Raw genomic sequence first — 22,360 nt, forward strand, 5'->3', positions numbered from 1 at the left:
CAAGCGCTCCAGACCGGGAAGCAAAATCCTTTCTTCCTATAAGTTCTCTCCAATGCCCTCTACTGACAAAGCTTAATATCATGCCATCTGGTAGAGAAATATTTTAAGGGCCCATATCCATTTTCCTAGAGCAGGTAATGAAGTATGAATTTCGAGCTAAGAGGCGATAAATTGATAACCAGCATACATATTGTGGAAGGTTGCTATCTATCAGTATTTCAAAATTATGTGGCCATCTGATAAGTTTAGATCTATAACATCAATTAAATGCTTTCCACGAAAAATTCTGAGCTCAAGTTTTAGGTAACTAAGATTTATTTCCATGGAATTCTCCATGCAAGAATACTGGAGTGGGCAGCCCTTCCCTACTCCCGAGGGTTTTCTCAACCCAGGGGCCCAACTCTGGTCTCCCGCATTACAGGTTGTTTCTTTACCATCTGAGCCACTAGGGAAGCCCGAGATTTATTCATTTCTAAGAAGGGAATAGCAGCTCCATGCTTTCCTAGTAAAGAACAAGACAAAACGTTATAGTAGCATGCTGTATTTGTCTCCAGTTTTCCTTATTATTTGGTAGAAGAGAAGAAAAGGAGAGGACGGCAACCAGTTACTTCTCTGTGCAGGTGCTTTGCACATAGAATTATCTGAAACCCTCACAACCACCCTGGGATAAATTTTGGCCCATGTGCCATTTTACAGATGAGCAAAAAAGATTGCAACAGTATGCATACATAAGAATCTCCTGAGAACTTGGCTGCTGATGAAGATGACTTGACCAGCCCATGGTGGGTTAGGAATGAGGCCCAGGAATACACATTTTATATAAACACCCGGGAGATTCTGTTGCATGTGGTTCATGGACCACATTGTCAGAAATACATATTTCAATAACTTGTCCAAGGCCAAGGGGTTTAGGGACAGGCTTCAAATTGAGCGAACTATTGTCTCTAACAACGTCCATCCCTTTTCCTTCTGCCACATCAAACTACAGATTAGTAGCGAGAATAGGAGCCTAATTTGGGGACTTTAGCTAGTTAGCTTCAGGTCCACCTTAGAACTGTGTACAGCTGTCCCTTGGGATCCATCAAGGGTTGATTTAAGGACCCTCTGGGGATGCCAGTGGCCACAGATGCTCAAGTGTCTTACAGCTGGCCCTTGGTATCCATGGGTTCTGTGTCTGATAATCCAAGTTCTGCAGATCAAACAGTGTTCTATCTAGGGTTGTTTGAATCTGCTGATGCAGAACCCGTGGACACAGAGGGCCAACTGTACCGGGGAGATGACAGTTAATGAACAAGCGGCGAACCCAGAACTAACAAACTGTGTTTCAGGAACAACGTTTTCTCGGAAGAGCACCGGGTGAGTTAGTTCACTAGTGTGATGATGCAGTATGTTCCCTCTTTTACTCTCACTTCATTGACAGACCCTCAGGGTGACATTAGAAAACTCAGTTAATAGTCAGTGGGTGATCTCCTTCTTTATCTAGGAAGTTGATGGCAATTGATTAAAATCATACTATTAAATTATCAGTTAGTGTGAATATTCAATGATGAAAATTTCTGAGACCACCAGTTCTCAAAGAAACTTATCTTTCAAAGTCAGTTGTCGAATGTTAGTCAATAATGCTTCTTTTCTGAAGCAGTTCCAAATGAAATAACTCTAGATGTTTTCTTGCTGAGTGATGTATCATGCAGTATTAGAGATGAGAGCATGGAACTAAGCTGTGTTTTGGGTTGGGCAGGCATACCTAATTTTAGAGCATTTGGAGATTGATGCATTATTAAAGAGATGCATTCCACTTGTGGGTGACTCATTTAGTCTTGGTTCTGCCCTTGGTGTGCAAATGTGACATTTGGAGACAGTTTGTGTAAGTGATGGAGTATCTTTTTCTATAAAAATGGAAACAGAGCATCTAAGACAAAGAAACGTTTTGTGTAAATCAAATAAATGGGCCTGAATAAAACTCTCTATTAGGATTATGACATCCTTGACACATAAAGACTGGTTTTTGTTTACCTTTGTTTGATAAAGAGCTCTACTTGAAAAAGGCATGGTCTTTTCATGAGCAGAATAACTCAATTTCATAAAGGTTAATCCATAAATGTAATGCAATTTCTAACAATCTCTTAACCAGATAAATTGATTGTAAGCATCATGTGAAAAAAAAAATAGAGTGTCCAGGAACATGGATTAAAAAAAAAAGACAGGGGAAAGGTGGAGGAATTATTTCTATCAGATTGTCAAAACATATTCTAAAGCTACAAAAATTAAAACAACGTGATGTTGGTGCATGGCTAGAAAAACAGATGACTAAAACAGAATAGGAAGACCTTTATGCACACATACAGGACACAGGCTTGGGGTGACCTTGATAATCATCTGGGGAAAAAATTGGATTCCTGTTCTTCATATTATATACACAGAAATCTACAGATTGATTAAAATTTAGATGTTAAAAATGGGAATTAAGCATTTTAGAAAAATATATAAAATTTTAAAAATTAAATAAGGATGTCCTCCCTAAGAATGAAAAATGCCATAAAGGAAAGACCGATAAATTCAAGTCCATAGGAAAACTAATCGCCCAACAGGAAAAATGGACAACAAATGGACAACAGATTTGAAAGGAGAACTCATAGTAAAGGAAATAGTTCTCAAACAAAATGGCATTCAATTTTATTTATAGTGAGGGAAACAGTAATTAAACCCATAATGACACATCATTTTTTGTACCTATTACATTAATAATACATGCTGCATTGGCAACAAAGTACGGAAGTGGACTTTCTCCTCCATGGCTGGTGGGAATGTAATTTGAGTGCAGTCTCTATGGAGGGCAGTTTGGCAATACCTTGTACCTTTTGACCTTCTCTGTATTTATCTCAAATATACTCACATGTGGGCTTCCCTCGTAGCTCAGTCGGTAAAGAATCTGCCTGCAATGCAGGAGACCCGGGTTCAATTCCTAGGTTGGGATGATCCCGTGGAGAAGGAAATGGCAACCCACTCCAGTATTCTTGCCTGGAGAATCCCATGGACAGAGGAGCCTGGCGGGGCACAGTCCACAGGATTGCAAGAGTTGGACACGAGTTGCTGACTAAAACCACTACTATACCCACATGTGTGTATCTAGCAGAGCATCCTGTGTTGGAAACAATTTACAATCCGGTCAAGATTGTAAAGAAATCTGTATTATATCCATATTAGGGTATGCTACACAGTTGTTGAAAGGAATGGGGCAGCTCTTTACATATTGATACAAGAGATACATTGTTTAGAAAAAGACACAGAACAATGAGCATAGCATGTTACTGTTGAAATGTACGCCTGTGTGTGTGTGTGTGTGTGTACCGGCATGTACAGTGTATATATGTATGTGTAGATACATGTTAACATGTAAAGTGTCTCTGGAAGAAGAAGTTGGTTACAGTGGTTGCCTCATGGAAGGTGAACTAGGAGTCTGGAGGAGACAGAGGGAGCACTGTGACTTTGACGGCTTTGTTTTCGATCTCTTTCTGGCGTTTTGCCATGAGAAAGGATTACTTATTTTTTAAATGGTTCTGATTACTGATTGCTTTGGAGAACTTCTAAGATGACCTGGTCTCAAGATGGCTTCCCCAGAATTCATACTCTCCTTTCCCAAGAAGTAGGAAAGACTATACTAGAAATGAGTATACCTTTGTTCTTTTTCTTTTGGTTGTTCCGTCATGTCTGACTCTTTGCGATCCCATGGACTGCAGCATGCCAGGCTTCCCTGTCTACACTATCTCTTGGAGTTTGCTCAGACTCATGTCCCTTGAGTTGATGATGCCATACAACCATCTCAGCCTCCGCCACCCCCTTCTCCTCCTGCCTTCAATCTTTCTCAGCATCAACATCTTTTCTAATGAGTCAGCTCTTCACATCAGGTGGCCATAGTATTGGAGCTTCAGCTTCAGCATCAGTCCTTCCAATGAATATTTAGGGTGAATCACCTTTAGGATTGACTTGTTTGATCTCCTTGCTGTCCAAGGGACTCTCAAGAGTCTTCTCCAGCACCACAATTCAAAAGCATCAAGTTCTTCAGTGCCCTGCCTTCTTTATTGTCCAACTCTCACATCTGTACATGACTACTGGAAAAACCATAGCTTTGATTGACTATACAGTATTTTAATCTTGGTTCCTAAAGGACAACCATAAGTATTTCAGAAACAATCCTTGCATTCATGCAAAGTACATCCTCATGAACATCCCATTTTGGTCTCAGGGCAGTGCTGAGAAAGGTACGAGAAATGATCCAGACACAGCTCCAGGTGTGGCGAGCCCAGAGTCCCACAGCCGGTCATCGCTGAAACCAGCATCAGAACATAAATCTGTGTTTCCCTTCCCTTGCTATTTTATCCACTATGCTGGATAATATGCTAATAATAGTGACATTTGAGCACCTACTGTATGTGCTGCGCTTAGTCACTCAGTCATGTCTGACTCTTCGTGACCCCGTGGACTGTAGCCCGCCAGGCTCCTCTGTCCATGGGGATTCTCCAGGGAAGAATACTGGAGTGGGTTGCCATGCCCTCCTCCAGGGGACCTTCCCAGCCTAGGGATCCCAGGCCTCCCACATTGCAGGTGGATTCTTTACCATCTGAGCCACCAGGGAAGCCCAACAATACTAGAGTGGGGAGCCTATCCCTTCTCCAGGGGATCTTCCTGACCCAGGAATCGAAGCGGGGTCTCCCGCATTGCAGGCAGGTTCTTTATCAGCTGAGCTACCAGAGAAGCTCTCACCTACTGTATACCAGACACTTAAATATACTATGCCACTCAATCTACTTGTTTTATCACTGTGTTATGTTTTATCACCTTTACCTGTTCTTTATATTTATCATCTTTCATTTCTCTAATGAGAAATCTGAGTCTCGGGGAGTTAAATAAGTTGTACAAGTTCAAGTGGTAAGAATCCAGGGCAGGGATTTGAACCCCCACTTGCTTAAAGTTGGGTCTTTTTCCTTTGCTGCAGGTGTTTCACACGGTTCTTCAAATGAGCGCCTGGTGGTGTGTCCATGTCCCTCTCCCGCAGGTGAAACGCTGTGTTCAACATCTACCAGTCACTCGCCTCTTCTCGAGCCGGGTTCTGTGCATGGAGCCGGGTTACAGCAGCTGTTCTTGTCGCCAGAGGACAAATGCTCACGGGAGCCATCCCCCACATTGTGGGGGTGTCCTGGCACCTCCCTTCTCTGCCCTGGACTTCCGGGTGGACCAGGGCTGATGCCACACACGTGTTTCTGTCAAGCAGGAGGCATCCCATACTTCTCATTCACCTCGTGATTTGCTTTTGCTCTTTCAAAATGAAAATGGCTTCATTTTTTCAGTTCTAAAGACAATATGTTTTCTTAAAGAGTAAGAGGCAGACAATAGAGAGTGATAAAGTGGAGAAAATGAAAATAATCTGAAAGCCCATCACTAAGACCTAAGTACTGTTCACATTTTGACAAGTGTACCATCAGACTGCCTGCTAAGCACAGAGAATAGATAGGGAGGACTCGTGTATACAGACTGAATCATTTTTGGATAGTCTACTTTTCTCACTTAATAAGTCACAGTCACTTATGTTATTAAATCGCTAACTTTCATCAATCTATGGTGGTTTGGTCACATAGGTAAACTACACTTAACTAACTTGCTCCCTAAGTTTTGCTACTGTGAACAAGGCTGTAAGGTAACCTTTTAGCATAACTATATACTCTAGTCCTGTTATTTCTGAAGGACCGACTCCTATAAGTGAAACTGCTGAATCTGGAGCTTCTCTGAATGAACTCAGAGAAAGAAACTCGAACGTGGGGTCCCATTATAGATGCGACCAATAAAAAGGACTTCCTGCTCTTTCAAGGACTTCTCACTTTTCTTAGTAGTATCTGTACCTGTGTTGTGATTGTCTGTGTTTTCATTGCAGTTTTTCTTGCCTTGCCTGTGCCTCCGTTTCTTTCCTTCTCCTATTTTCCTTTATGTAACATTTATCTTCTGGAAAAAACAACGGTGGCTACCTTGGACTTTGTTTTACCGTAACTTTTCTTTTTAAACGAATTTGCGTTTGTGGTGTCTGAGTTTCCTTCGTGAAGGCGGCAGGGGTCTGCAGAGCAGCTTTAGCGCAGCCATCTGTGTGTACGGAAAAGCAGAGACAATTAAAACCTGTTGACAACTTTGGGCAAAGCTGCAGGCCTCATGTTCTGTAATTTATGTGCAAAGCTGAAGAACAATCAGTTCAAGCTGGTTCTTCAAAGAGACACAGCCTGTTACATGCTTTTGGCAGTTGAGCCTCTTTGCACCACAGCAAAGGGTATCTGAGTCCAAGGAATTCTGAGATGTGCTGGAGAGGCTCGTGAGCCGGGCCTGCGACAGCAGACACACTCTGCCACGAGGAGATGGGAGCTGCTGCTTTCTCCGGTTTTCGTCTAACTCCGCTTCTGACGAGTAGACGGGCGTGTGCCTAGGACCTCCACCTACTTGCGTGATGTGTCTCTGTCAGAAGCAGGAAGAATCCTTTCCAGTATTTGCCATGGGTTCTGCTGATGTGGTTAAGGACACATAGGTGATATGGATGCTTGGGAAGACAGTGGTATGTGTTTAAATTTCAGCTCTGCTGTCTCCTAACTGGGCCGCCTTGGTTTACTCTGTTTCTTATGCTTTAAAATGTAGAAAAGGACACCTAGCTTACAGGATTGATACAATGGCTGAGGTCATTTTTTTTTAATCATCACTTTTTTTTTTTTTTGACTGCATCGGGTAGCATGCAGGATCTCAGTTCCCCAACTAGGGATCAAACCCTCACCCCATGCAGCAGGAGCAGGCAGTCTTAACCACTTGGACTGCCAGGGAAGTCCCCAGCAGCTGAGGTTATACAGAACAGGTTGGCCACCTTTCCATCTATCCTGTCTCATCTCCCTGTTACCTTCCACATCCTCTTCTGTGGTCCCCACCCCCATCCTGCCGCTGAAGCACTGGGCCCGGATCCCAGCCCCATCTCTGTGTCTAGATCACTCTGTGTCTTAGGAGGCTTCTCAGGAATACCGACCGTTTTCACTACCTTAGAGCATTTCTTCCTTTGGCTTTTTTAAGAACACGTTGATCGTTCCTGCTCCCTCTGCGGAAGCTTCTCCTCAGTCTCCGGTGTCTTGTGTTCATCCTCCCCTCTATTTGAAAGCTGATGCTACTCAACTTGGTTCTTCTTCTTCTCCACGGTGAGACAAAGGACATTGGTATACCTCCTGGTCCTTTTCTGTCAAGTGGGGTTATGTGACTAGCTTTGACCAATGGCATGTGAGCAGAAGTCACACCAGGGGTTGCTTCTGGGGGTGGGTCCTTGGGTCCTGGGTCCTGCAGAGTGCTCTCTTCCCTGTCGTGGGCAGTGACAAGGTTAGTGAGGGGCTTGCTCTGTTGTTCTGGGTACTCGAGAGCAGAGCCCTCTGCTGACCTGTAATATCCATACAGCCAGAGTGAAACAGAATCTTTGCTGGCTTTATTCCCATTACTTGTTACCACAGCAGAACCTAGCTTATCCTGACTAATACAGACCTCTCCCACTCAGGCACATACTCTTTTGAATAGTGTAGGCAACTTTTAAAAGACATTTAAACACAAGGGACGTTTTATACCCCTCTAATAATGTGGTGAGGTCCACACTAACCCAAATAAAGAGGAAACCAACCAATATTCTCCACTGAACAGGAGAGATCTGCATTAAGATGACTTTCTCTTTGTTCCGGGACCATGAAGTTGCTGGCAACTCTTCTCATCAAGGAAAAGAAAAGTCTCTGGTGAGTGACGCTGTTGGGGTGTCTCCTGTCTCCAGCTCAGATCTCTCTTGGGCTTTGAACATATCGTTGATTGCCTGCTTTGCTTGGCTATCTCACTGGCAGCCCAGACACCAGAGGTGCAAATGTAAAATCATTGCTTTCCCTGCTGCGTTGTCTGTCTCAGCGAGTATCTCCTTGCCCACCTAATTGAATCATCCTGACCCCTTTGTCTTCTTTTGCCCTCACACTAAATTTTTCACCAGACCTGTGGTTTCTCCCTCCCTCCATCTCCACTAATATACTTTGTACCTGCCACATTTATCTATTTATTTTTTTCTAGATCAGTATAAGCCTTCTCAGGAGTCTCCTCGTGTCAAGCCTCTCTCTCTTTCCTGTCCACGGTTGGCATTGCGGCCTGAGTGATATTTCTACAAGCAGATCTGATCAAAATACTTCCCCGTTGAATGCCCTTTCATGGTTCCCCATGGCTCTTAGAAGAAAGATAAACCTGTAAAATGTCTACAGGTCTCTGATTTGGTTCCTGCATCTTTTTCTGGCTGGTCTCTGACTTGTGGTCTGTGTGCAGCCACTACGAATGTAATTGAAAGCTTCATATTTTAAGAAACCCTCTTGGCCTTATTCTCCCCAGCTGGAACATTCTTCTCCTCTCGTTTCTCGCCTAACAGTCATTCTCGTGTATTCATCCCTCTCTTAGATCCTGCTTCCTCTGGGACGCCTTCTTTGACTCACCCAGGCAAAAATAGGTGGCCTCTGTGGATCCTGCTTATGACCTGTTCTTGTGCTCATTGCTGTATAATGCTGTCACAACAGACAGTCCCTGCCCCTCGCTGAAATAATACGCGCCAACCGTTTGCATCTGTGTCATCTAATCCTCACAACAATCCCTTGAGATGAATGATATTCCCATTTCAGAACCAGGACACCAAAGAACGAGAAGTGAGGTAAGCGGTTTAAAAGTCAGTCAACTCGTTAGCGACAGTGTGGGTCTTGAACACACATGTGTCTCCATCTTGCGGTCTTAGGCTTAACCACCGGGGTGTCCAGGACAACCGCAGTGCTCGTAGGAAACCAACATGCATTGCTCATTGCTTCATTCCCAGGACTTAGCACGCTGTCTGGCACATAGCAGGTGTCAGTCACTTGGCTGAGTAAATGAATAAAGGAAAGAGGATGAAAAGCTACCTGGGTAATGATGGCTCACACAGAAACCTAGCTATGACTTTTTTACAGCTCTAATGCACAGCAAAGCAGAAAAATGGGAAGGAAAATCGGATAGCATCAGTGTGGTTTCTAGATAGACTCTTCGGAAACGTATCAGGGAAGATGCAGGAAGCAGGAAGTGGTCTGCGTTGCCTTTGAAACTGGGAGACAGCTTTCCGCGGAACAGAGCTTGCTGGGCTCACCGCCCTGTTCTTGCAGGTCAGGGTCTCATGGAACTTGAATAAGCTGCTGACTCACGGAAGAACCTTCCCAGCTTCCGCACCACTTGCCAGGATGCCGTACATTCCCCTATATTTCCTTCAGGACAAAAGGATATGCAAAATTCTTCTCCTGAAATAAAAGAAAACCAGCATTTATGGGAGAAGAAAAGGTTTCTGGTAAGTTCAATACCAACTTGCATTTGGGTAATGTTTAAATATAAGAAAAAGACATTTTTTCTTTTTTTTTTTTCCTAAGTAGGAATTTGTGTGTGGCAGGTAACACTGGTAGGGTTTTGGGTACTTTTGAATTTATATCATCGTTGAAGTGAATTTATACCAAGGGTGAGGCTTAACATTCTAAGTTAAGATCTTCATCCAAATGACACATGCATATGTGGAATAAAATCAAGGGACTTCCCTGGTGGTCCAGTGGTTAAGACTTTGCCTTCCAATGCAGGGGGTGCCAATCTGACCCCTGGTCAGGGAGATAAGAGCCCACAAGCCTCACAGTCAAAGCACCAAAACACAAACCAGAAGCAATATCATAACAAATTCAATAAAGACTTTTAAAAAGATGGATGTTTTAAGGATGGTGAAAGAATCCACCTACAATGCAGGAGACCTGGGTTTGATCCCTGGGTTGTGAAGATGCCCTGGAGAAGGAAATGGCAACCCACACCAGTATCCTTGCCTGGGAAATCCATGGACAGAGGAGCCTGGCAGGCTACAGTCCATGAGGTCGCAAAGAGTCGGACACGACTGAACGACTAAACAACAACAATTACTAATCACAACTCCTAGGCCGTACACTGGCTCCCCAGAACCTACTCATCTTATAACTGAAAGTCTATACCCTTTGATCAATATGGCCCCCACCCCAGCCACTGGTAACCACCACCAGCTCTCTCATCAACGTTCTCTCTTGATTCAGCACTCCCACCATTCCCTCTTCATACTGTTCATGGGGTTCTCAAGGCAGGAATATTGAAGTCGTTTGCCACGCTCTTCTCCAGTGGACCACGTTTTGTCAGAACTCTCCACCATGGCCCATCCATCTTGGGTGGCCCTACACAGCATGGCTCAAGGTTTCATTGAGTTAGACAAGGCTATGGTCCATGTGATCAGTTTGATTAGTTTTCTGTGATTGTGGTTTACATTCCCTCTGATGGATAAGGATAAGAGGGTTATGGAAGCTTCCTGATGGGAAAGACTGAGGGGGAAACTGGGTCTTGTTCTGATGGGCGGGGCCATGCTCAGTAAATCTTTAATCCAATTTTCTGTTGATGGGCGGGGCTGTTCACTCCCTGTTGTTTGACCTGAGGCCAAACTATGGTGGAGGTGATGAAGATAATGGAGACCTCCTTCAGAAGGTCCTTAGCACACACTGCCCTCAGTGCCCCTGACCCTGCACCAGGCCACCACCGACCCACGTCTCTGCGGGAGACTCCTGGACACTCACAGGCAAGTCTGGGTCAGTCTGGTGATGGACAGTGAAGCCTGGCATGCTGCAGTCCATGGGGTCACAAGGAGTCAGACACAACTGAGTGACTGAACTGAACTGACCTTTCCCTCTCTCTCTCATCATCCTTTTACCTCCCATCTTCCCTCAGCTGCAGCTGTGTTCTTACCTTGTCCAAGCTGATAACATTTCAATTCTATTCTATAATCAGAATTAAATCTGTGTGCTTTATCTCTCGGTGGATTCTAAAACTGGAAAGCTAATAAGCAGCATTGACATTATTAAGACTCTATAAATGTTGACTTCAGAGATGAGGGGAAAGCTAATGATTACATTTTCTGCCCTGTAGGTCCAGAGTCATGCTTTCTGGGCACTTGAAACAGAACGTTCCCAGCTTCAAGGTCATACAGATTCTTCTGTTCTTACACCTTATCATTCATATTGAAGTCACTTTTTTCTTGCCCCCAGTTTGGGACTTTTGACTTTTCTTCTTTATGTTTACCAGGTGCTTCTAATTGGAGTTCTTTTTTTCTTACTTAAAAAGAATCTTAGGTCTCCGCCATAACTTCATAGGTATCCAGCCCTCCAGTAGTTACTAGTGTTTGGAATCCCTCCCCTCCCTCTGCCCCCACAATAAGGTACCTGCCAGGATGCCCTGGGCTTCCCTGGGGGCTCAGATGGCAAAGAGTCTGCCTGCAGTGCAGGAGACCCGGGTTCGATCCCTGGATTGGGACGATCCCCTGGAGAAGGAAATGGCAACCCGCTCCAGTATTCTTGTCTGGAAAATCCCATGGATGGGGGAGTCTGGTCAGCTACAGTCCATGGGGTTGCAAAGAGTTGGACACAACTGAGCGATTTCTCTTTCTTTCTTTTTCTTTCTTTCAGGGTGCCCTAATCTGGGCCTGTTGCTTTCCAGACCTGCATACCTTCATCATCCTTGGGCTTCTCTTCACTGACTTCCTGGATGAAAGGCCAGTCTGACTCCGAGTCATCTTTTTGGTCTTGTTGATTTTATAGGAAAATACACTCAGAAGACTTTAGACAGACAAGATGATATACAAAGCGGGTCTCTGTATGTCTGAAAATATTTTTATTTTACTTTCAAAATGCATTGCTAGTTTGCCTGGGTATAGAATTATGGGCTCAAAACGTTTTCTTTTTTTTGCTTCTTTTAGCATTGGTTTATTATCTTCTGAATCCACTGTGACTAATGAAAAGTTTGGGTGGTTCCTTGCGTTTTCCTCTGGAAGCTTCTGTGATTTTTTTTCTGTATCATTGCCTTTCTGAAATATCAAGAGGATCTGCTGCTAGTCATGTAGCTATGTTCAAGTTCATCCTGCTCAGAACCCAGTCGACTTATCAGATATGACGATTTGCCTTTCTTCAGTTCAAGGAAATGTTCCATTGTTTCTTTAAAAAAAAAAAAAACTCCGTCCATATTCTCTATTCCCTTTTTCTGCAATTTCTCTTAGCTAACTGGTAGATTTCCACAACTTCTGCCACTAATCATCTATAAATCTTATCCCTCAAATTAGCTATTTCTTTGCCATTTGCTTTAAACATTAAAGGAGTTTTGGGGTTTGTATTTTATCCCTTCTATTAAACTTATATTTTAAATATTATATTTTTAATTGATAAGAATTTTTTCCTGTTCTCTAGCTGTTCCCTTTCCAATCACACTAATTGTGTTTTATAAATAAGACATCTTCTCAAATATCTTTGAATTTATTCATTAAATACTTCAGAATATTTTCTATTCTTGAATTATTTCTGTTCTCATGAGACTTTATATGTTTTGACTTTTCAATTTCCTTCTGGGTGTTGCCCTCAAATGCCTGGTGATCATATTCATGTGTTCACATTGGTAAGTGGAAATTAGTTTCATAATGATAATCGTCCAGCATCGGTTTCTTTTGGGTTTGAATCAACATCCTTTTGGACAGGCTTCTCTCCTGGATGAGAAAGCCCACAGGGAACTCCATGTGAGTGCCCCGGGCTAACTAACCAGTAGCTTTTGTTTTACGACCAGCCTAGGACCAGCCCAGGGTTGGACGTTCCACTTCATCTCCGAAAAATGCAGAACAAGGAGACCGACGCCCACGCCAAACAAGATCCCTCTTCAGCTGGCTCATTTCCTTCACGGAAGAGTCTCCGGTTATTTTTCCTCTGTCTTCCAGAAGTAACAGCCTGCATGGAAGGGGAACCTCTCACCCTCCTCTGATGCTCAGCGCATCCTGGGAGGGTGACTGGCAGTCGCCCCCTGGAGGGTCCCAAACTCACATTTGGGGTTTGGCTTCCTCTGCTCTATCTCATCCACTAACACATTTCCATCTGCTTTCATATGCAAGAAATGTGTTGAAGTCTTTCATCTACAAAAGACCTTCCTTCCCAGTTTCTTTTCTGCTACAGATTTATTTCTTTCCTCACTCCAACACTGTCATTTTAGTGGAATCTCTGGCAATGAGGCCAACACACATACTTCCGATCAGTCATCTCACACCAGTCATGTCCTCAACCCCGGGATGATGTTTTTGAAAATGAATTTCCTTATTCATGTCTACTCATGTCTTATCTATATTCCTCTGCTTGAGAATTCTGGAGACAAGAATAGAATCTTGTTTAGAAAGAAAGCAGAACAGAAGAAGGAAGGAAGGAAGAGGAGAGGAAGGAAGGAAGGAGGAAGGGAAAGAGGGAAGGAAGGAGGAAGAAAGAATGAAAAGAAAAGCAAATGAAAGAAATGTGGACAAAACCCAGTGGTACCAACCATCTCTTAAACATTTCTCACAAGCATTTAAAATAACCCACATTATTAAGCTCACTGAAAGGCCTCAGTCTCACTGACTACCTTACCATGTTCACTTTTTGAAAGTGTACCTTCTACTTTACTTATTTCCTTTCCATGAACGTAATTCTGACCCTAAAAAGCTCTATTTCAATTAGGATCCAGTAAACTGAACCTCACTCGTTTCTGTTGCCTCCTTGTTAGGGCCCTGGCAGAACTGGAGAGCCCAGAATATAAGGAGAAGCCAGTGTATCCATTACACAAATGTTGACATTTTCCTTTTTCTTTGTTTTTTTTTTTTTTTAATTTTAAACATTTGTTTTAAGTAGACCACTTTGTTTTTTTAAGTCTTTACTAAATTTGTTACAATTTTGCTTCTGTTTCCTGTTTTGTTTTTTTGGCGGTGAGGCAGGTGGGATCTTAGCTCTTCCACCAGGATCGAACCCATACACTTCACTGTGAATATTTGTTGAAAGAGGAAATTCAGAGCTTCAGGTACTGTTTCCCTCCAAGGTGTAGTTAGCTCTTTGATGCCTTGTCTTGGGACTTGTATGGGGTTTCTTTTTCTTGGGAGAGCTATAGACCTTTCATCTCTCCCTAAAACACTCTGTTGAGATGCTTTGGAATAATCTCCTTAATTGGCAGAGGCTTTAGGGACTGTAGCCTGCCAGGCTCCTCTGTGCATGAGATTATCCCGGCAAGAATACTGGAGTGGATTGCCGTTTCCTCCTCCAGTCTATATGCAGAGACACGTCAGTAAACACAGGCCACCATTTTCTCTGTGCTATTTTAAAGGTTGCCATTTCTGCATTTCAGCACATGCACTGCTCTTAGCCAGAAAATGCCAGATGGCAGCGAGGAGTCACATTTGTACTATTCCAGAGCAATGTCATCCACAGAGGAGAGCCAATAGCTAACTGACAAAGGCACCCTTACTGTTTTTATGGAAGTCAAGATGCTCTACCTCTGTGACTAGGACTTTCCTTTTACCATTGGCGTGGGTCTCAAGATCTCGTTGGAACTTTACTCTGGCCAGAATCTGGCCCCTAGATTCTATTTTCAGAGGCTGCTCTTAAACTGATTTCTCTTTACTTCTTCTAGCTTTGGCTAGCCATCCCACTCACCCTCCAAGTTCCTTCAGCTTCCCCTGTCTATTATACATCCTTGGACAATTCTCATCTGTTATTTGGAAATTTTAGCTATCTTTTAAAAATATATCTACTTATTTTCCCAATTAGCTGATAAGATCCCTCTGGACGACAACTAAATATTTTGCTTCTTTTTCTCTGTTGAGGCCTCCATGGTAGTTTTCACTTGTTTAGTCGCTAAGTCATGTCTGACTCTGTGGCCCCAAGGACTGTAGCCCGCCAGGCTCCTCTATCCATGGGATTTCCCAGACAAGAATTCTGGAGAGGGTTGCCATTTCCTTCTCCAGGGGATCTTCCTGACTCAGAGACGGAACCCCATCTCCTACACTGCATGCAGGTTCTTTACTGCTGAGCTCTGGGGAAGCCCGGTTTTCACTTAGTAGATACCTAATTAATATCTGTTGACTGAGAGATTGCTACTGTGAGACTTTCTGTATTCAGATTAGGGTGTTCCACAAGAGGGAAGTCACAGAAAAGCAAGAGGCTTTAGCATTAAGTCCTTCCACTGGGGAAAGATGAGCTTCCTAATATTCTCACAATGACCATGCCTTGCATGACACCTTTGAAGCACTGAGCAAAAGGGAGAGAGTCTTGGAATTATGCTTCCCATGCTGTTCCCTCCTGGGAATGAAGTGTAAGTCCTGGCCCCCTGATGGGACTGAGGAGTCAAGCATCTTCCACCAGAAGCCAGAGGTTTGTAAGAAGATGAATGGAAGGGAGGCAGCATTTCAGATGGAGAGCATGGCATGTACAAAGGTCCTGGGGCTAAAATAACATAGAAAGTTTGTAGAAGTGAGGTATGGGCTTTGGTTGGTTAATATTTTGGCTTTTCTTTTTAGTTAAATTTAGGAGACTAAATTTTTATTTTAAACATTAGACAGAACATTTTGATTTATAACTGAAAATTTTGAGAAGATTCCATACAAGAATGATAAAGTATGGTTGTCATATCATGAAATAAAATGCATTCATATTGTAAAGCTTTATACTTTTTTATATTTTTTCTTATTTATATTCACATATAATTTATATTTAAAACTTCTTTATTTGATTGATATAAGAACTAGGAAAATATGGAAAGGCTTTTCCCCAGTCCCCAGTTTTAACAAACAATATCTCTGGAATGTGAAATTATTGACTATTTTAATTTTATTTGCTTTGTGATTTTTTTATTTTCTCTGTTTTGGGGAGTGGGCCCGTTGGCTTTTACAACTGAAAAAAAAAGTCAGGGTAGATTTTATTGATGAGCTAGAGCCTGACATTTGTCTGCTGAGAGGGCATAGGGGATCTGGTCATTTTGACTCTTAATTGTCAGCCTGTGTGATGACACAAACACAAATGACCAGCTGTCAAGACCAGCGTGAAGGGAGTGGGGCAGCCGTGACTGGAGGAGGGCCGTTTGCTGAATGTACCACCAATTGCAGTTTTTATTACTCATCATTTTATCTGTTTTCTGTAAACTCGGGGTTTTTAAAAAATTTAATGGATCTGATTTGAAAATTGAATTCTAAGCAAAGTAAGTGTAGCAACTCTTTCTAAACCTTTTATTGAATATTTTGGGATTGTTAAAAGCCACGTGTTTCCTTACAGACTCTTTAGTGAGAAAGTGGTTTGGATTTGTTCTTTCACCTCCTTTTATGCATCTGTTTACTTTTATATAGTTTCTGAAAGAGATATTAACGTTTCCCTTCCTTTTTGTTCTGCTGAAATGAATCTTAAAAGTGAAGGCTCCGGTAGCAAGTCTCAGTAAGAATTTTTCCCCTTCTGTTTTCTCTTTGTTCACATTTCCTGAATTAATTTTCTCTTTTATTCGGAAATTTTGCAGATGTGTGCAACTTTTCCCTTGCTTTTAAAATGACAGCTTTGTACTCGCTCTAGGACCTCTCCGCTTGGTCTAATCCGGTCCTCACATACCTTGCCGTGCCCACCGAGGCTCGCTTCTTGAGCACCGGGGGACTGACAAGGCCTTCCTTAGCAGTGCTTTCCTCAGTCCACCACGCATGGACGTGTCACGCATGCATTCAAGCAGGACGGGAACACCCAGCAGCTGGGTGTCCAGCTGCCAATTCATCAACTTGAGAAGTGGATCTGTTTCCGCTCAAGTCATGGCAGGCAAGGCAGGGGGTGGAGGGCGCTGGTTCTGTGCCCACGCCAACTTCCTCCAGAGTCTCTCTTCCAAACTCCCCCACCCTGGCCGGTGGCTGGAGACCAAAGAACCGTCATTGTCATCACCTTCTCAGGCAGATCTCACACCCGGCGGAGCAACCCAGAACCCACATGGTGGGTGGGCTTTCCTCCAACAGAAAGGAGGCAGTGGTGGTGGGGAGAGCCAGACCCCCTGCCCCCGACTTCGGGGGAAAGTGGACAGGTCACTTCACCCCTCCCTCCGCCTGAGACAGTCCCCTTGGAGATCGCATGTCCGTCCATGTGGAGGTGGTGAGGCTTGCGTGAACTCTTGGGAAAATGCTTTGACGTGTGGGTAGGAACCACCTCTCCCAAATACTGGCCTCCAAAACAGACTGGTCAGTGAGGGCCACACACTCATGATGGCTTGTGGACATAAGTCAGACAACCGGGCAGGGTCAGACAGAGCAGAGAGGATGGTCAGGTGGGGCCTGGAGTGTTTGTGCGAAGCCGAGTGAAGAGATGGGGAGAGACACGCAGAAATGGGCAGTGTTCGTTCATTTCGGCTCCATCACAACCGAACGAGGCAGATATTATGATCTCATTTCACAGATGAGTTAGCTGAGACTCATAGAGACTAAGGATTTTCAAGGTGGCACAGTGGTAAAGAATCCACCTGCAGAAGAACTAGGCTCGGTCCCTGGGACGGGAAAACCCCCTGGAGAAGGAAATGGCAACCCACTCCTGTATTCTTGCCTGGAAAATTCCATGGACAGAGGAGCCTGGTGGTCTACAGTCCATGTGGTCACAAAGAGTCGGACACGACCAAGGGACTGAGCCCACAGCGACTAAATACTCCAAACGAGCAGAGCGATCCCTGGCAGGACTGCTTACTTGAGGATGCCTTACTCTGAAGCTCTCTGCATGTAACACAGAGATGCTGCATGTGTGTTTAATGCGTATAGTTAGGCAAAGTATTAAACACGGAAATAATGATTAATATTTGCACCTATTTCCCAGGGTTAAATGAAGAGGGGTGTAAGGGAAGCAGTGTTTACAGGTGTGGGCGCAGAGCTGAGGAAGCCAACGGTATCGGCTGGTGCTCAGGGGCTGATACGAGCGGACAGCAGTTTCCAGCCCCAGGCCTGGAGGGCCCGCAGAGCCCTCGGCTTGGGAGAGGTGATGGAGCAGGCGCTATGGCTGGACAGACCCTGAGCCTTGGCCCAGCAGAGGCCTGGCGGGCTCTCGGGGAGGGGGTGAATGCCCTGAGCTGCCTTCTCCCCGCTCCCACCCTGCCTCCTCCCCACCATGTACACACAAGCTCCAGCAACAAGGACTTGGATGATGCAACCCACGGGAGGAGATGCCCCGGAGCCCCAACAGAGGGCCGAGAGCTGAGTGGAGAAGAAGATGGAGAATCAACTACAACTGGGCCCGAATCAGACTTGCTGAGCGATGAAACAAATAGCGTGATGTCGGAAAGGAAGCAGGAGGAGCAACCTGGATGCAGAGTCCACAGCTTCGCCGGCGGTAAACATGGAAGAGAAGCACCCTGTGGTTTCACTCAACGCGCAGGATGAAAAATATCCCCGACCCCTCCCCGGGCAGGGGGCCCCGAAGCAGAGCGGGGCTAACCGACTCCTTGCAGGTGACCCTTGGCCCTGGGTGTGGCGACACAAGCTTTGTCCACTTCCTCTTCCTCCCTGTCCCACTCCAGCCCCTCAGGAAGTAGAGACGCCTCATTCTCAGTAGACCCCCTGCCTCCCCTGAGCAGGCAGCCCTCCCCCACTCGGACACAGAACAGCGAATGGGTCCCAAGCTGCTAGGTTCCCGGGATGGATGGATGGATGACCCAAGGCTTGGGGTTGCGCCCACACCATTGCCAAGATCAGTCATGGCGTGCCCTAATAGGGCCCTGCTTGACACAGATGGGGGTAACACATACATCCCTGCGGTGTTGGGTACCCGTCTCCTGTTGGGGGTAATTATTCAGTGACTTCTGCGGGAATGAGCGGTTTGGAAACAGAGTGCCACGTCTGATTAGCAGGCGCGTCAATCTCAGCCTGACTGTTCCATATCCTGAGTTCCGGGCTCATTCTACGTGAAATGCCCCGGTTGCAAAATTTAAAACAGGAAGCGTGAAGTGCTGGGTCTTCACTTTGAGACAAGACCACAGTGTGTGTATCACGGTGCTGAGCAGATTCATGGAGATGATTTGTTTGGCAAACAGTACTTATTGGGCGCCTGCTGAATAAACTAGGTAAAGAACGTGAACATGTGTATCAGGTTCCAAGACCTGCTGTAACAAACTGCTACAAACTGGGTGGCTTACAACAAAGGAAATGTTTCATCACAAGTCTGGAGGCTAGAAATCTGAGAACAAGGTGTTGTTGACAGGACCACACTGGCAGATGTCCTCCATGGGGTGGCGGAGAGTCAGACAGCTTGAGCGACTAACACTTCCACTACTTTTCTTCCAGAGGTTTGCAGTTTCCTGTCTCCTGGAAGTTGCTCCAATCTTTGCTTCCACCTCCCCACGGCCGTGTGTCAATGTGTGTCTCTATGTGTCCCCTTGTCCAAATCTCCCTCTCCTTTCTCCTGAATGGGTACCTAAATCCAGGAAGATTTCATCGTGAGATGCTGAACTGACTACATCTGCAAAGACCCCATTTCCAAATAAGGACAGGTTCTGGGGTTCTGAGTAGACATGAATTTTGGGGAAATCCTATTTAATACAAGGCTTTCCAGGTGGCACAGTGGTAAAGAATCTGCTTGCCAATGCAGGAGATGCGGGTTCAGTCCCTGGGTTGGGAAGATTCCCTGGAGAAGGAAATGGCAACCCACTGCAGTATTCTTGCCCGGAGAATCCCATGGACAGAGGAGCCTGGTGGGCTACAGTCCCTGGGATTGCAGAGTTGGACCCGACTATGCACGCACACACACTATTTAGTACGCTACAAAGTGATTTAATTTTGGTCCTGCTCTTAGAAGCGTTAAGTGCTCATTATTTCCTGAATATTCCTTCTTTGTTTCCAGATTTCTTAGAAAGTTATGTGCACAGCATTTCCGTGTGTGTGTATGTGTGTGTGTTTTCATGTGCTTTCCAATAAGCTGAGCGCTCTGCCCACCCTCTGCCTTTCCTAAAGTGTCTTATTTCATCATGGAATTCTCATTTCCTTGCTGGCACTTTACTTGGTACTATAAATCTAAACATACCTTTTTTCTTTTAATGAGAAAAGAAATCTTTCTTGCTGTTAATGTTCAGACTCCTTGCTTATGCAAACCCTAGGGATGTTCTTAGTGGTGCCTTTTCAAGCAAGGTCTGCAGACAGGTCACAAGCCATTAAATCGGAAAAAGGAGAACATTTATCTTGAGTTCAAAATTGTTTCCATTTTGTTGCCGATTGATTTCTTGTATATTTCTGCAGCCTAGTACCAAAAGGAGGTGGGCCTTATCCCTCTGGTGTATGTATGTGTGTGTGTGGGGGGGTGGTTCCTGCATATCTACACAGATATGAAAAAATAACCACCAATTCCCATTTTCTTGTTGGCGTTTAGTCACTCAGTCTTGTCCAACTCATTTGCGACCCCATGGACTGTAGCCCGCCAGGCTCCCCAGTCCATGGGATTTTCCAGCCAAGAACACTGGAGTGGGTTGCCATGCCCTCCTCCAGGGGATCTTCCTGACCCAGGGAAGGAACCTAAATTTCTAGCATCTCTTGCCTTGACAAGCAGATTCTTTCCCTCTAGTGTCACCTGGGAAGACCCTCCGCTTAACCTGCCCCCAAACAGACATCAGACTTAACCACTAAATCTCAAAACATAGAGATTGTGAAGGGTATTACTCAAAGCCCTAACGTACAATAATAAGGAAGCAGTGATTGGTGTAATGTTGAAGTTTAAATCTCCCTCCTCCTGGTTGGTCCTGTTATGAAGAACAGTGCCTAAAATGACAATGGCAAAAATTTGCTGAGTGCTTTTGGTATGCTAACAAACAGCCTTAAGCAAATATTCTTAGTTGCTTCTTTTAACAGCCCGGAGAGGTGGCTTTAGTTTCTTAGATGGAAAACTGAGGCTTATAGATGTTCATTTTCTCTGCATATTATTGATTCCTCATAACGCTTATTTTTTATACTTTCCTTTCCCCCCCTCATGTCAGAGTCCCAATGGAAATTAGTGGCTTCCTCTTCTCTGTAAGGAGATCAAACCAGTCAGTCCTAAAGGAAATCAACTCTGAACACTCATTGGAAGGACTGATTCTGAAGCTGAAGCTCCAGTACTTTGGCCCCTGATGCAAAGAGCCGACTCACTGGAAAAGATCCTGATGCTGGGAGAGACTGAAGGCAGGAGGAGATGGGGGCGGCAGGCTGAGATGCTTAGATAGCATCACTGATTCAAGGGGCATGAATTTGAGCAAACTCTGGGAGATAGTGAAGGACAGGGAAGCCTGGCGTGTGCAGTCCATGGGGTGGAAAGAGTCAGACGTGACTTAGCAACTGAACAGCAGCAACAACTTTAGATAATTTGGGGAGGGTTAATTTCTGAAAGTGCAATTGAGGTGCGGGTGGTGGGTGTGGGGGAAGAATATTGGCTGGAGGTTATTGAAGATTAGCAGCATCACAGCACCAATGAAAACAGAAGTGATGACTGAAAACCACAAGGAAAGAGGTGGGCATCAGAGACCTTGAAAGGAGCAATGACCTTCAGTCAGGGAACAAGCCAGTCGGAGGTGACCTTGAGAGGGTAAACACTGACTTCACACTCCTTTCATGTAAACTGTGACTTTTAGGAGTCTCTAGTTAGACTGACCAACTTATCCCAGTTTGCTTAGGGCTTTCTCAGCTTTAGCACTGAAGGTCTTGCCTCCCGAGAAGCCCCACAGTCCCGGGCAAGCCAGATCCATGGTTTATCCCAGCTCTAGGGCTCTGAGCCCAGCAGGTGCTTCCCTGGGAGCTGGTTTCGAGGCACGTGGCTTGCGGAAACCAGACTGCACCCATCCACGTGCTCCATCATTTACTCATGAACTCAGGGAGCATTTACTGAGCACCTACTGTGTCCCAGGTACTGGTCCAGCCACCAGGGAGTCGGCCGTAAACCAGCAAAAGACTCTACCTCGTAGACAGTGAGGGAGACAGATAATAAACATGGAAATAAAGACAAGACATAATTTCAGGCGGTGATAAGTGCCAGGACAAAGAAGAAAATGGAGTTCCCAGGGTGCAGAGTGAAGGCTGTGGCCGCGTGGGCAAGCGCTCTCCAGGAGCACATCCCTGGACGGGGAGGCCCGGCTCCTTCCGGAACAGGAGCGGCTACCGCCACGTGGACACCCGTTCGCGCGCCTCCACCTTTGTGGCTTCCCTTCTGCTTTTCACTTTCCCCCGCAAGCCTTCTCTTTTCTCCCCTCTGCCCCTCTCCCTTCTCCTTAAATTCCAAAGATAGAAATGCCTTTGTTCCCCTCCCATGGTTAAAATTCCCCGCGGGGGGCCATGTTTGACGCTGTTACAGTTATTTATAGCTTTGGGCCCTGAGAAGACCCAGAGGCAGGTGTAGACAGAGGTGGGAGGCTGCGCCTGAAGTCCTGGGAGCTGACAATGGAAGCAGTGGTGATAGGAAGAAAGAAGGGGAAGAATTAAGTGCCC

General features: G+C 45.0%; 1 long non-coding RNA gene across 1 annotated transcript; it reads left to right on the forward strand.

Moving 5' to 3' along the window:
• Positions 1-6,411: 6,411 nt before the first annotated feature.
• Positions 6,412-10,588, forward strand: LOC122697634. Its single transcript, XR_006342126.1, has 5 exons — positions 6,412-6,589; positions 7,699-7,787; positions 8,482-8,728; positions 9,207-9,385; positions 10,530-10,588. It is a non-coding gene; the product is annotated as an uncharacterized LOC122697634 (long non-coding RNA).
• Positions 10,589-22,360: the final 11,772 nt, after the last annotated feature.

This window comes from Cervus elaphus, chromosome 7 (assembly GCF_910594005.1).
Source record: "Cervus elaphus chromosome 7, mCerEla1.1, whole genome shotgun sequence".
NCBI classification, from domain to species: Eukaryota; Metazoa; Chordata; class Mammalia; order Artiodactyla; family Cervidae; genus Cervus; species Cervus elaphus.